Here is a 13,375-nt window from a genome sequence, read left to right as displayed (position 1 = left end):
GTTATGAGTAACTAAACTCTCCCATCTAGGGTTTGATGGAACCTATTGGCGGATGATTTTCTACTATGTATAATATAAATTTGCCTTTGATGTTTCTGTACTTGTTCAACTACGTTTTCATTATGGTTGATTGAAAAGCTCTCAATTGATTATGCCTATTTAGTGTGCATTGCTTGGAAAAGGATACACATTTAGGTAATTGTTGAACAACATCACTTCTAACGTATATGAGGAATCAATACGAAAGGTTTAAAGGTGGTATTAGAAATAACGAAACTTAGTGCGATCATAATGAGCGGTAAACTAGTATCAGCTAACGTAGTTCGGAAGAATACGTCTTGTAAATTATAGTAGTTACTCGGAAGAGAATTAAAAGGAAACATAGCAGGGAGGATTCCGACAATAGGGAAAATCATAACCCTAGACTCTTCTAATCTTGTCTACAATATTTGCTCTTTTAGTTATAAATTACTATATTTTAATTACTCTTCTCTTATTTAGTAAACACTCAAATCGATATTTAATATTTCTAAATGTTGATTATTTGAATTCTTGCGAAACTCGTGGTTGTGATTAATAGGTTAATTCCATGTGAGATTCGACTCCGGACTTGTAAACCGGATTATATTTGCAACGACCGCTAGATCTCTTAAGAGGCATAGTTGGGCGTGATCAAATTTTGGCGCCGTTACCGGGGAATTTAATAGTGTTATTAATTACAATGAGCAGAATTGCTAGGATTCTTAGTTTAGTCATCTCTCTTGATTGTAACTTCATTACACTGAAATTCTAACATTTGTAGTCTTGTGTGTTACAGGTGCATGCCTAAAAATTCCTCGAGAATTGGTGAATTGTTTGAAGCATTACCGGATCCTGAGAAAGCATTCAAGGTATTAAATCATGCAAACAGTAACGACAAACGACAACAGCACCAGAGAGAACAAATTGAATGAGACATGGGTGATGTTTTGGACAATCAAAATAATCGAAATAATGTGAATGACCCGAATAATCAGGGCATGGCACCTCTTGTGCCAGAAGCAGCCTTGTATGATTGGGCACAACCCACTGTTGAAAATCTGGCAACCGTAATTGCAGTCCCTCAGATACAAGCAGAGTCATTTCAAATCACAAACAACATGCTACATCTATTGCAGAACAAGGGACTGTTCTCTGGGTCTTACAGTGAAGATCCACAACAGCACTTGAAAACATTTCTGTCAATTTGTGTCACTCAACGGCAGCCGAATGTGACACCGGAAGCAATCAAACTATTATTACTTCTGTTTTTAGTGACTGGAGAGGCCCAGACTTGGCTTAATTCTCTCCCCATTAACTAAATCACTACTTAGGAGGAATTAATCAAGTAGTTTTTGAACAAGTTCTACCCACCAAATAAGACTGCCAAGCAAGCTGATGAAATATTGAGCTTCAGACAGAAATCAACTGAAACACTGCAAGAAATATGAGAGAGGTTGAAGGGTATGTTGGTCAAGTGTCCACACCATGGCATTCCTGATCAGATGTTGGGACAAAGGTTCTACATGGGATTGGCAGACAGCTTGAAGGCCAATGTTGATGCTTTAGTAGGTGGAGTATTGTTTAGCAAATCATTCAGAGAATGTAAGTTCTTACTTGATAAAATGGCTTAAAACTCAGGATGGATAACAAAAGACTCTATAATCACTCATGTAGTTCACTCAGTAGCTCTAGACCCAAACAACTCAATTTCCGAGAATATGGCTACTATGATAACGCAATTGAGTATCCTAACCATAAAAATTGATGAGTCGAGACAAAAGCAGGTGCACATAGTTGACACGACAAATAGAGGATTATGCACACTATGCATTAATCATCCATATGTGTGCTCGTAGAGTGGTGAGAGCGACAATTAGAACTATCAAGAGAATATGAACTATGTGGGCAACTATGGAAGACAGAGACAAGGTGATCAGACTTGGGGACAACAGAATCAACAATATAGGCCAATAAAGGAGTAGTATAATAATAATAATAATAATCCCGGAGCTGTAACACCACAGGGTCAGGGTGTGCCTTAACAAAGGCAACAAGTGTACAATTAACAGAATCAACAACTAGCTTATCAAAAACTGCAACAATAACAACAGATAGTAAGACATGATGATGGGTTATTCGAAATTAAAGGAATGTTGCAACAACTCATTGGGTCTAGTAGGAAAATGAAAGAAAAGGTCCACTAGATGCAAGAAAAGGCACACCAGATGCACGAAAAGGTAGTATCACATGAATCAGCTGTCAAGGGCATTGAGATTCAACTAGGGCAAATATCCATAGCCCTTAACAATCGTCCTCAAGGGACGTTACTTACTGACACACATGTTAACCCGAAAGAGTAGGGCCCGAAGTAGCTGATGGATGTGCGTCTGCGAAATGGTAAAGATCTTGATTTAGACCAAGAAATCGCTCGCAAGAGCCGACCAACTGAAATATTTGTGTTAGTGACAAATGAGGTAGAGGAGTCAACTGAGCTAACAGAAGGAAGACTGCAGCCAGCCCAGGAGGAAATAAATAAGGAAAAAGAGGTTGCTAAGGAGATTGAGAAAGTGCAAGAGAAGACATTAGAAAAAGTACCTGAGCAGGATCTAACTAAAGCCATAGGAAAGAATCAACCTCTAGTACCCTTCCCACAGAGGTTGGCTAAATATGAGAAGGATGAGTAATATAAGAAATTCATAGAGATGTTGGAGCAAATTCATGTGAACATCCCATTGATTGATGCCTTGAGGGAGATGCCCGGTTATGCAAAAATGATGAAGGACTTGATGTCTCGCTAGTTCGACTTTCAAGACTTGGCAACTATTAAACAGACTCAGACTTGTAGTGCTATCGTGGCGAGACCCATAGCTGCGAAGCTATCTGACCCAGGGAGTTTCACAATCCCTTGCACAATAGGCAGCTATGCTTTTGCTAAAGTATTGTGTGATTTGGGGGGTGATCATAAACTTGATTCCCTTGTCTATATATAAAAGGTTAGGTATTGGAAGAGCAATACCCACATCTATGTTACTACAACTAGCCAATTGAATGGTGAAAAGGCCATCAGGTATATTTGATGATGTACTTGTGCAGGTTGGAAAGTTTGTGTTTCCGATATATTTTATCATTCTGGACTGCCAGGTTGATGAAGAGATTCCCATAATTTGGGAATGCCATTCTTGTCCACAGGAAGAGATCTAATTGATTGTGAATCTAGGGAGCTAAAGATGAGACTAAACGATGAAGAAATAATGTTCAATGTGCAGAAGTCTATGCGGAAACCCAGTGAAGTTGCTAATTGCTCCCTGGTTGAAGCTGTGGACGTAATTCTGGAGGAGGAAGATGAGGCACTGAATGTAAAAGACCCTCTAGCAGCCTACCTCATGAACTTAGAAGAGGTAGATGGTGAGGACTTGGCGGAGTGGGTTTTGGCCCTTGAAGGCCAGGGGTACTGGAAAAGAGAGCTCGAATTTAAGCCTTTACACTTTGAAGAAAGAAAGACCCCTCCAGCTAATCCATCAATTGAAGAGCCATCACAGTTAGAGCTAAAACCATTACCGTATCACCTTAGGTATGCTTTCTTGGGTCCTAGCTCGACCTTACCTGTTATTATCTCATCTGGTTTGTTAGATGTGCATGTAGAACAACTTTTGCAAGTTCTGAAGGAGTGCAAGACTGTAATTGGTTGGACCATTACAGACATAAAGGGTATCGGCCCAACTTTTTGTATGCATAAGATTCCACTGGAAGATGGGCATAAACCTTCCAGAGATCATCAAATAAGGTCGATCCCCAATATGAAAGAAGTGGTGAAGAAAGCAGTGATCAAGTAGTTAGATGCGGGAATCATCTTCCCCATCTCTAACAACAACTAGGTCAGCCTAGTTTAGTGTGTGCCAAAGAAGGGTGGAGTGACTGTAGTGTAAAACGAGAACAACGAGTTGATCTCAACAACAACAGTCACGGGATGGAGAATCTCTATGGATTGCAAAATATTGAACATGGCCACCCGAAAAGACCATTTTCTACTTCCATTCATTGTTCATATGTTAGATAGATTGGTGGAGAGGCCTCATTTTTGCTTTATGGATGGATACTCGGTATATAACCAAATCTTTATTACCCCGAAGGATAGAGAGAAAATGTCGTTCACCTGTCCGTATGGCATCTATGCCTTTCGGAGAATGTTGTTTGGCCTATGCAATGCACCTGCCACATTCCAAAGGTGCATGATAGCCATCTTCACAGATATGGTAGAGGACATAATGGAGGCTTTCATGGATGACTTCTCAGTGATGGGGAACTCATTCGATGATTGCCTTATGAATTTGAAAAGAGTATTGAAGAGGTGTATGGAGACTAATATGGTGCTTAATTGGAAAAAATGTCATTTCATGGTATAGGAAGGTATAGTCTTCGGACACCTAGTGTTAAGTAAGGGCATTGAGGTGGACCGTGATAAGGTTGATGTAATTGAGAAGTTGCCTCCACCCACTTCCGTCAAAACCATAAGAAGTTTCCTTGGTCACGCCGGCTTCTACAGGCAATTTATAAAAGATTTTTTTAAAATTGCTAACCCTTTGTGTAAATTGCTTGAAAAAGATCACCCATTTGTGCTTTTGTAAGAATGCAGGGTAGCTTTTGAGGAGTTGAAGAAGAGGCTAGTGACTGCACCAATCATAGTGGCACCTAACTTGAGCAACCTTTTGAGCTGATGTGTGATGCAAGTGACTATGTTATGGGAGCAGTTCTTGGGCAGCGAAAACATAAAGTCATGTATCCAATCTACTATGCAAGTAGGACATTGAGTGGTGCCCAACTAAATTACACAGTGACCAAAAATGAGATGCTAGTAGTGGTGTTTGCATTTGACAAATTCAGGTCATACCTGAAAGGCTCGAAGGTAATTGTTTATACTGACTATGCTGATCTCAGGTACCTAGTTGAGAAGAAGAAGTCAAAGTCGCACCTGATTCAATGGGTGCTACTGCTGCAAGAATTTGACTTGGAAATCTGTGACCGAAAGGGAACAAAAAACCAAGTAGATGATCACTTGTCTAGGCTGGAAGGAGCAGAAAAGAAGGTTGCGGTGGAAGAGATTGTGGAGACTTTCATGAATAAACGACTATTGGCCACAAGCCTTGAGGTAGTGCCATGGTATGTCGACATTACAAACTACCTGGCAGCGGTATTGTCCCATATGACCTTTCCTCTATACAAAAGAAAAAGTTCTTCCGTGATTGTCGCATGTACTTTTGGGATGAGCCATATCTATTCAGGATTTGTGTTGATAACATGATCCAGAGATGTATCACCGAGATAGACCAATCTTCTATTTTTCAAGCTTATCACGCATCCCCATATGGTGGCCATTTTGGGGGAGTAAGGACGGCTGCAAAAGTGTTGGAGTCGGGCTTTTCCTGGCCGAGATTGTTCAAAGATGCACAATTCTGGGTGAAATCTTGTGATGAATGCCAATGGACTGGGAATATTTTCCGCCGACATGAGATGCCCATGAACCAAATTCAGGAGATGGAAGTATTTGATGTATGGGGAATCGATTTCATAGGGCCTTTTGTCAGCTCATATGGAAACAAGTACATACTCATAGCTCTGGGCTATGTGTCAAAATGGAAGTTGTTGCACTCCCTACAAATGATGCAAAGGGGGTCATTGATTTTTTCATAAAGAATATATTCACCAAGTTTGGCACTCCAAGGGCAATAATCAGTGATGGAGGCACTCACTTCTACAACCGAACCTTCGCAAAGTTGTTAGAAAAATATGGTGTTCGCCACAAGGTTGCCACCCCATATCACCCATAAACGAGTGGGCAAGTGGAGGTTTCAAACATAGAGATAAATAGTGTTTTGACAAAGACTGTGAATGCTACAAGAACGGATTGGGCGATAAAGTTAGATGATGCACTCTGGGCCTATCGTACCGCTTTCAAAACACAAATTGGCATGTTGTCGAAAAAATGTGTATTTGGAAAGACGTGTCACTTACCTGTAGAGTTAGAACATAGAGCCTTGTGGGCATTGAGGCAACTGAATCTCGATATGAAGGTTGCGGGTACAAGCAAAGTCATAGAGTTGCATGAGATTGATGAGTTCCATTACCATGCTTTTGAGAGTACAAGGCTATATAAGGAGAGAATGAAGATGATGCATGACAAAAATATGCTTGAGCGAAATTTTAAATTTGGAGACATGGTATTACTATACAATTCGAGATTGAAGTTGTTCCCGGGCAAGTTGAAGTCAAGATGGTCAGGACCATTTTGTGTGGTAGAGATGCATCCTGCCGAAGCCGTAGAAATTGCATCAGAAAATGGTTCCCGCAAGTTCAAAGTTAATGGGCACAGGTTAAAACATTATCAAGGCATGGTTGAGGAAGATAAAGTGATCCCGACCAAGCACTTGAAGGATCTTGATAAGGGATAGCCCGAGTCGTGTCACGACATTAAATCAGGCTCTTCGTGGGAGGCAATCCATTGTAATGTTGTAATTTGTCGTGACGCGACGATAAATCAAGCGCTTGTTCGGAGGCAACCCAGTTTTCTTGTTTTCGTCTAGCTGTCATTTAGTTAAAAAAAAACAAACAGCATTTCAGCGCCCAGTTGGGTGCCAGGCAGCAACACAGACAAAGTTCAGCGCCCTCTTCAGCGCCAGGCGCCATTCAAGATGCCCAGGTAAGTTCCCTACCCTTTTCCCCTCAACCCGACCCAAAACCCGACTCCCCACCTAATAATAAAATACCACCTTCTGAAACCCAACCCGACCCACCACACCCTAAATCCCAATATCCCGACCCGCCCAGTTCTCTCTCTCTCTAACCCTGATTTTTCCCCCACACCCAGTTCTCTCTCTCTCTCTCTCCCCGAATCCCTCCCCCCCACTACTGCTTCTTCTCTCAAGCGCCAGGTAAGTTTTTCTTGTTCATATTTTATTTTTGTTTTTTTTCTTCTCTTTTTAATTACTTTCTTTATTTTTTATTATTGTTTGTTTTCCCATCTCTCACTCTTCCTTCCCCCAATGTCCCTTAGATTAGATTGTTGGCAAGTGTGTATTGAGTTCCAACTGAGTAAGATTATTCGATATTGTTAATTGACTACGCGGTGGAAAACTAAAAGTCCCACCACATCATTTAATTTAGGAGGGTATGGCACTTGTCCAATGGTTTGAAAGGCTTGAATGGAAGTGTTTCACACCAAGTGTTTGATAAATTCTTGAAAGAATATTGTTAATTGCCGGTGAAATCTGAGTAGCCGAGCATTATTTGTTGGTGCTAAGGTGTGGGTGTGGGGTATTAGGGAGTGATGTCGTGCACGAAGGTCGTATGTGTGTACCTATCTGTGTGCACTTGTAATGTACTATATTGCTTCTTTTTCTTTTTAGGTGTTTCATAGAATTGTAATGTATAATGATTGCTTGTGTAGCGACTCGGGGCAAAGAATGCTATGATACATTTATTTTAAAGGCCTGGGTGTAGTGAGATGCATTGTATGGTATGTGATTATGTTATATGCTACGTGCGGATGTTGTTGGTTGCTAAGGGGTAGTCTTGAGTACCCGAAGCATTGCTTGAATCTTAAGTGTGGAGTCGCCCCAACCTTACCTTTTATCTATAGAATATCCTTGAAGTTCTAACTAACGCGGCATTCGTTGTTCACAGGTTTCGGTACTAATGGCTCATGAAGGTTCGCAAAAAGCAAAGACAACGACAAAGCTTTATACAGCTGATCCATCCACAAAGAAGCACAAACATAGTGAGGTTGCTTCATGCAAATCAGGAAAAGGAAAGCAAGTGACTGAGCCTTCTGCCAGGCAGCCTCGTGTTCCTCATCCAACCCTCCAGGTCGATAGAGAGGATGAAAAAATATGGTACAACTCCTTTGTACCATACGAGCGGTATATATCGGAGATGGGCATCAACACCACAGCTTTGGAGCAGCATTTTCTCACAATTTTAGACCGGATAAAGGAGTTGAAGCTGCACCATTTGTTAGAATGCCCGGAGCCAGCTAATTCGAGCATGGTGAAAGAATTATATGCTAATTGGAATTGTCAAAAAAATGAAGCCTATGTGCAAGTTGTGTGGATCAACTTGCAAGCTCAAGCGCTTTGTGATTTTTGGGGGCTCCAAACCATGATCCACGAATTTTTCAAAAGTTCATGCGCAGTCCAGATTACCTTATGTGGAGTGAACTCGTTGGTGAAGTGGATTCTTTCACAACGAAATGACACCCAGAATGACACCCACAGGGACATGTGCCGGACTGATTTTAATAGAACAACTAAGGTCTAGCATAACTTTGTTCTTGCTCGTATTATGTCGGGTGAGCATTTTTTAGATTGCACGAGAGCGAGGTTTTGTTTGATCTGTTTTCTTATGACGGGGAAACCTGTCAATATTGGTTAGTTAATGCTCGATGAGATGACTTACACCAAATTTCAGAATGACTGTAGGAGGTTCTTCTATGGGAGCTTGTTGACACAACGGTTGCTGCAGTGAGAGGTTCTGGTTTATGAAGGAGCTGATGAGATTGTGCCTCCACCAACGGAGTTACTAGATATATCGGCAATATCGCCGGAGAATGGTCCATAGTTGAGCACTGTTTCCAGGCAAGAATGGGATGACAATCTACAACATCAAATGTATGATATGATGAGCATGCTTTTGCAAAAGGTGGGGGCAACATAGGTAAAGAAGCAGAAGCTGAACCAGGATTGTCCATTATTAGGGTCGACCAAGAAGCTGTTGGGATTGTCACCGGGTAGACCGCTCCACTCTTCTGAGGATAGAAACACTATTCCACCATCTCCTGATAGGGGTGAGGCTGGTGAGGAGGTTTATAGGCCATTGTCCATTGCGAGCGTTGCGGAGGACAACACCACAGGTGGTTCCAGGTCTCGTAGATTGGGGCAGGCTCGTAGATTGGTAGATGAGGAGTCTGACGGAGAGGGCTTAGAGTATGACCCAAATGGGTCCGCTTAGCCAGGGAGTTCCTTCTATCCACCCTCCTGCTTTATATTTTTGTTGTATGTGCATTGGGGACACTGCACTTTTAAAGTATGGGGTGGGGAATTTTCATTGATGAGGAGTAGTAGTAGTAGTAGTATGTTAGTTCCAAGTTGTAATGTAACTTCTTATTTTTAAATTCTAGCTTCTTTTAAATTTTAGCTTCTTAATTTTAATTACTTAGAAAATAGAATTAGTATTGTAGTATAGTAGAGTTAATTTAGAAGTATAATTCGAAAAAAAGAAGCAAAAACATCAGAAAGAAAGTTTGGACTTTTCCCGACGATGGATCTCTTTGACAGCTTTCTTGAGGGATTAAGGTCCAATGAAAATAATTCTAATTTTTTTTTGATTTTTTAAGAAACATATGGAAGAAAAATTGAGTGTCCTATAGGCCTTCTGACCTTTTTGATGCTAGCATAGTTAGGTCGTAGCATGCAAATTACCTTCCTAACATGTTTTTAATGAAAATTGATACCGTGAAAGATTGATTAGTCTGTCTGTGACGTTTTCTCTCAGTTACTTGACTCATTTTTTATGTAGTACTTTATTGTTTAATACTTTTTGACTTTGTGATTACTCGCCTAAATTTTGAGAGTTGGAATGGAGTCGTCCCGATTGGGGTCATGTGCATTGTGTGATGTGAGATTTTGATTATATTATGTGCTATCCTGTGTTTGTCTAGAACGTCCCCTGTGTATTAGTCGAATCAAAATAAGTAAGCTTTGTGAGTCTAGAAGATGATGTAGGCGTTTCTTTGATTGTCCATTGAGCTATTATGCCACCATAAATAAAATTAGCCTTAGATAGCCCATTTGAGCCTATAAGCTTTTTCTTTGGCACCCACACAACAAGTCGAGTCCCATTTTGTTCTTAAGTAAATTTTTGTTGAACCTTTACCTTCAAAAGCACTTAAGTCACTAGAAGAGTAAGGTGTGATTTGGGATAGCTTTTGAGTAGAACTATAGAAAGGCCAAAAGGTGCATGTATATTTTGGAAGGTCATTAGCCGTGCAACCTAAATTTATGGAGAGTGTTGAAGCAAAAAAGAGAAAAAAAGCAAAGAAAATACAAAAAAAAGGATAAAATACATATATAGAAAATACACTTCCTATTCATCATGATCCGGGCTAGTGAATGCATTGTTGTGCTTAAAGAAGAAGGGCCAAGTTGTATATGATTTCGTGACATTGCTTGAATTGGTCATGAAAAATGTGTATTTGAAAGTTAAGTGTAGTGTATTAAAGTGCTTAGGAGGGTTAGTCACCATACTCGAAATACATCCTACCCGTCCCTTAGCCTACATTACAACCCGTAAAGACTTAATTGATCTTAGACGTTACGAGCTTAGATTAATGGATATATACACTACGAGCAAGCCTATGGTACAACCATGGAATGCACATGAATTTCTTTATGAGAGTTAGTGGTTCTTTGTTCATAAATGCAATGTCCTTAAATTATATTCGAATGCATGTTTGAATGTGTGGACGAAATACCCTCTTATTACTTGGTGAGGCACATGATTCGATGACGTATAGGTGACGTTATTAAACATCTCTTGTTGGGTGAGTGCATGAGTTGAGAGTGCTTATTGGCAACGAGTCGGTCTTTGAGGTTGGGTGGTTATTGACAGGTTATTTGAGTGTTTTAAGTTAGTCACTAATATTCCGGCATGTGAAAGTTGGGAAAGGTATGAATGAGTATGCAAGGGTTTAATTGTTAGTATCAACCATGATCATAAGTGTAGTATGTTGAATTTCCAAATGTTCCTCCATTGTATGATGTCTTGCGTGCATTCTTTGGTTAGAAAGGTTTTAGGATGCTCGAGGACGAGCAAGAACTTAAGTGTGGGGTGGTAATGCTAGGCTAAAAATTCATGTTTTTGCATGTAATTTTCTTTGCATTATGCCTTGATCTTGTTAACTTTTGTGTGAATATTTCTGACTCGAGCTTAATAATGGTGTTTATATGTGTAGGAGTCAGTTGGAAGTGATTTGGCAAGCTTGCATGCAAATTGAAGTAAAAATGGAAGAATTTAGAGGAAGTATGACTTTGCTGCCCAGGTTTGGCCATGCACCAACCAAAATGCCAAGGGTAGCAGAGAATAAAAGTGAAAAACATTTGGTGTCCAGGTTGGCGCCAGGCACCAATCGAGATGCCCAAGGATGAATTTCGTCCTAATTCGGCTAAGACTTGGTAGTTTCAACCCTACACGTCCCCAATATATATAAAAGGGGTTCTAAACCTATTTCTTAGAGGTTAGGAATTATTAGAGAGGAAAAAGGCTACCGGAACACTTAGAAGCAACGAATCGCAAATGTTTTTCTCTTACATTCTTCTTTAATTTGTATTTTAATGCTTTTAATTATTATCATGATTGTTAGTATGGTTATTGTAACAACCCGACCGGTCATTTTACTTTCTAGGTCATCATTCCCCTAATTAAGACTCCCCGTATGTACTTTTACTATATTATAACTTGCGGGGATGGTTAGTTTGGGTTTGGAATGGTTCGGGTAGAAATCGGAATACTTAGTTCCTTAATATTGGCTTAAAATGGTTAAGTTTGACTTGAGTCAACGCTTTACGTAAACAACCTCAGAACTGAGATTTGACAATCCCAATAGGTTCGTATGATGATTTTGGACTTGGGCGTATGTTCGGATCGGGTTACGGATGACCTCAGAGCGTTTCGATGCTTAATATTGAATGTTGGCGCATTGAAGGTTTTTCAAGTTCTTTAAATTTGGTTTGAAGTAGGATTTGGTATTATCGAGGTCCGATTGAGATTCCGAAAGTGGGAATAGTTTCTTATGGTGATTTGTAACTTGCACGCAAAATTTGGTGTCATTTCGAGTTGTTTAAGTATGATTCGGCACGCTCGGAGTAAGTTGGAAGAACTTGAAGTTCATAAGTTGATTTGATTTGATTTTGGGGTGCGATTCTTAGTTTTGATGTTGTTTTTCGTGTTTCGAGAGTTCGAGCAGGTCCGTATTTTGTTTACAAACTTGTTGGTATGCTTGGACTGGGTTTCGGGGGGCCTCGGGTGGAATTCGGATCGAAAACGGATTGGAACTTTGAAATTGGGAAGTGTTGGTGCCCCAGTTCTGGTATAGTCGCACCTATGAGGTTTTGGCCGCAAGTGCTACTTTGTAGAAGTGGCCCATTGACCAAAGAAGCGGCCTAGAGTAGGCTGTCCAGTTGTCCCAGAAGTAGAATCCTTACCGCACCTGCGAGCTCGTAGGAGCGAGGAAAATGGTCGCAGGTGCGGGCTAGGCCAAGGAGGCCTGGGTTCGCAGGTGCGAGCGACCTCCCGCATGTGCGTGTGCGTAGATGCATACCAGCTCCATAGAAGAGAAAGTGCAGGGGCATATTCTTCTTCACAGAAGCGGACTTGGCCAAGCTGGGCGAGGACCGCACCTGCGATGGATTTTTCTGCAGGTGCAGCATCGCAGGTGCGCCCTAATGTCCACAAAAGTGAAAATCGCTGGGCAATGAGGTTCATTTAATGTCGAGACTTAGGCTTTTTGGCTCATTTTCATTCACTTGTTGGGTGATTTTAGAGCTCTTTGAAGAGGAATTTTCACCTAGTACTTCGAGGTAAGTAATTTCTAAATAATATGAGTTTAATACATGTATTTTTGGGTAGATTCTTAACATATAAATTAGAGAATATATGGGTTTAGTTGAAAAACCTAAATTTTGATAAAATGGAATTTAACAACGAAAATGATTATGAAATTAGATGAAAATTATATATTTGAGTTCGTGAGGTTATGGGTAACTAAATCCGGAAACTGTGCATGTGGGCCCGGGGGTGAATTTTATGAATCTTCCAATTTGGGTTGGGTAATTACTCGAATAGTTAAATTATGAACTTGTGAGTGTATATTGATTAATTTATATAATATTTGGCTAGTTTCGGATTGTTCGGCACCAAGTTGAGACTTTAAAGTGAATTCGTGGGCCGGAAAGTGAGCTTTGAGACGAGGTAAGTCTCTTGCCTAACCTTGTAAGAGGGAATTTACCCTATATGTGTTTTAAATTACAATTTGCTTCTAATTGTGGGGGCTACGTACGCACGAGATGATGAGAGTCCGTGAGTAGCTTCCAATCATGCTTATGTCCGGGTAGTTTTAGGATCCAAATCATGAAATATTTGTATTGTTTGCACTCTACTTATTAATGTAAGTGCCTAAATTATATTAAATCTTGAAAAGGATTCGTAAAGGACGAATTTCACTTACTTTGAGTTTTGGCGGGTTATTTGACCGTTAATAGAAATTGTGCTTCCTTGTGTATTAGTCTTGTGATAACTTTTAAATCGG

General features: G+C 40.4%; 1 non-coding gene across 1 annotated transcript; it reads right to left on the bottom strand.

Annotated features, from left to right (window-relative positions):
• Positions 1-1,410: 1,410 nt before the first annotated feature.
• On the bottom strand, positions 1,411-1,513 carry LOC117280045 (small nucleolar RNA R71). Its single transcript, XR_004510505.1, has one exon. It is a non-coding gene; the product is annotated as a small nucleolar RNA R71 (small nucleolar RNA).
• Positions 1,514-13,375: the final 11,862 nt, after the last annotated feature.

The sequence above is a fragment of the Nicotiana tomentosiformis genome, chromosome 8 (assembly GCF_000390325.3).
Source record: "Nicotiana tomentosiformis chromosome 8, ASM39032v3, whole genome shotgun sequence".
Classification (NCBI taxonomy): Eukaryota; Viridiplantae; Streptophyta; class Magnoliopsida; order Solanales; family Solanaceae; genus Nicotiana; species Nicotiana tomentosiformis.
This window is presented reverse-complemented; position numbering and strand designations above follow the sequence as displayed.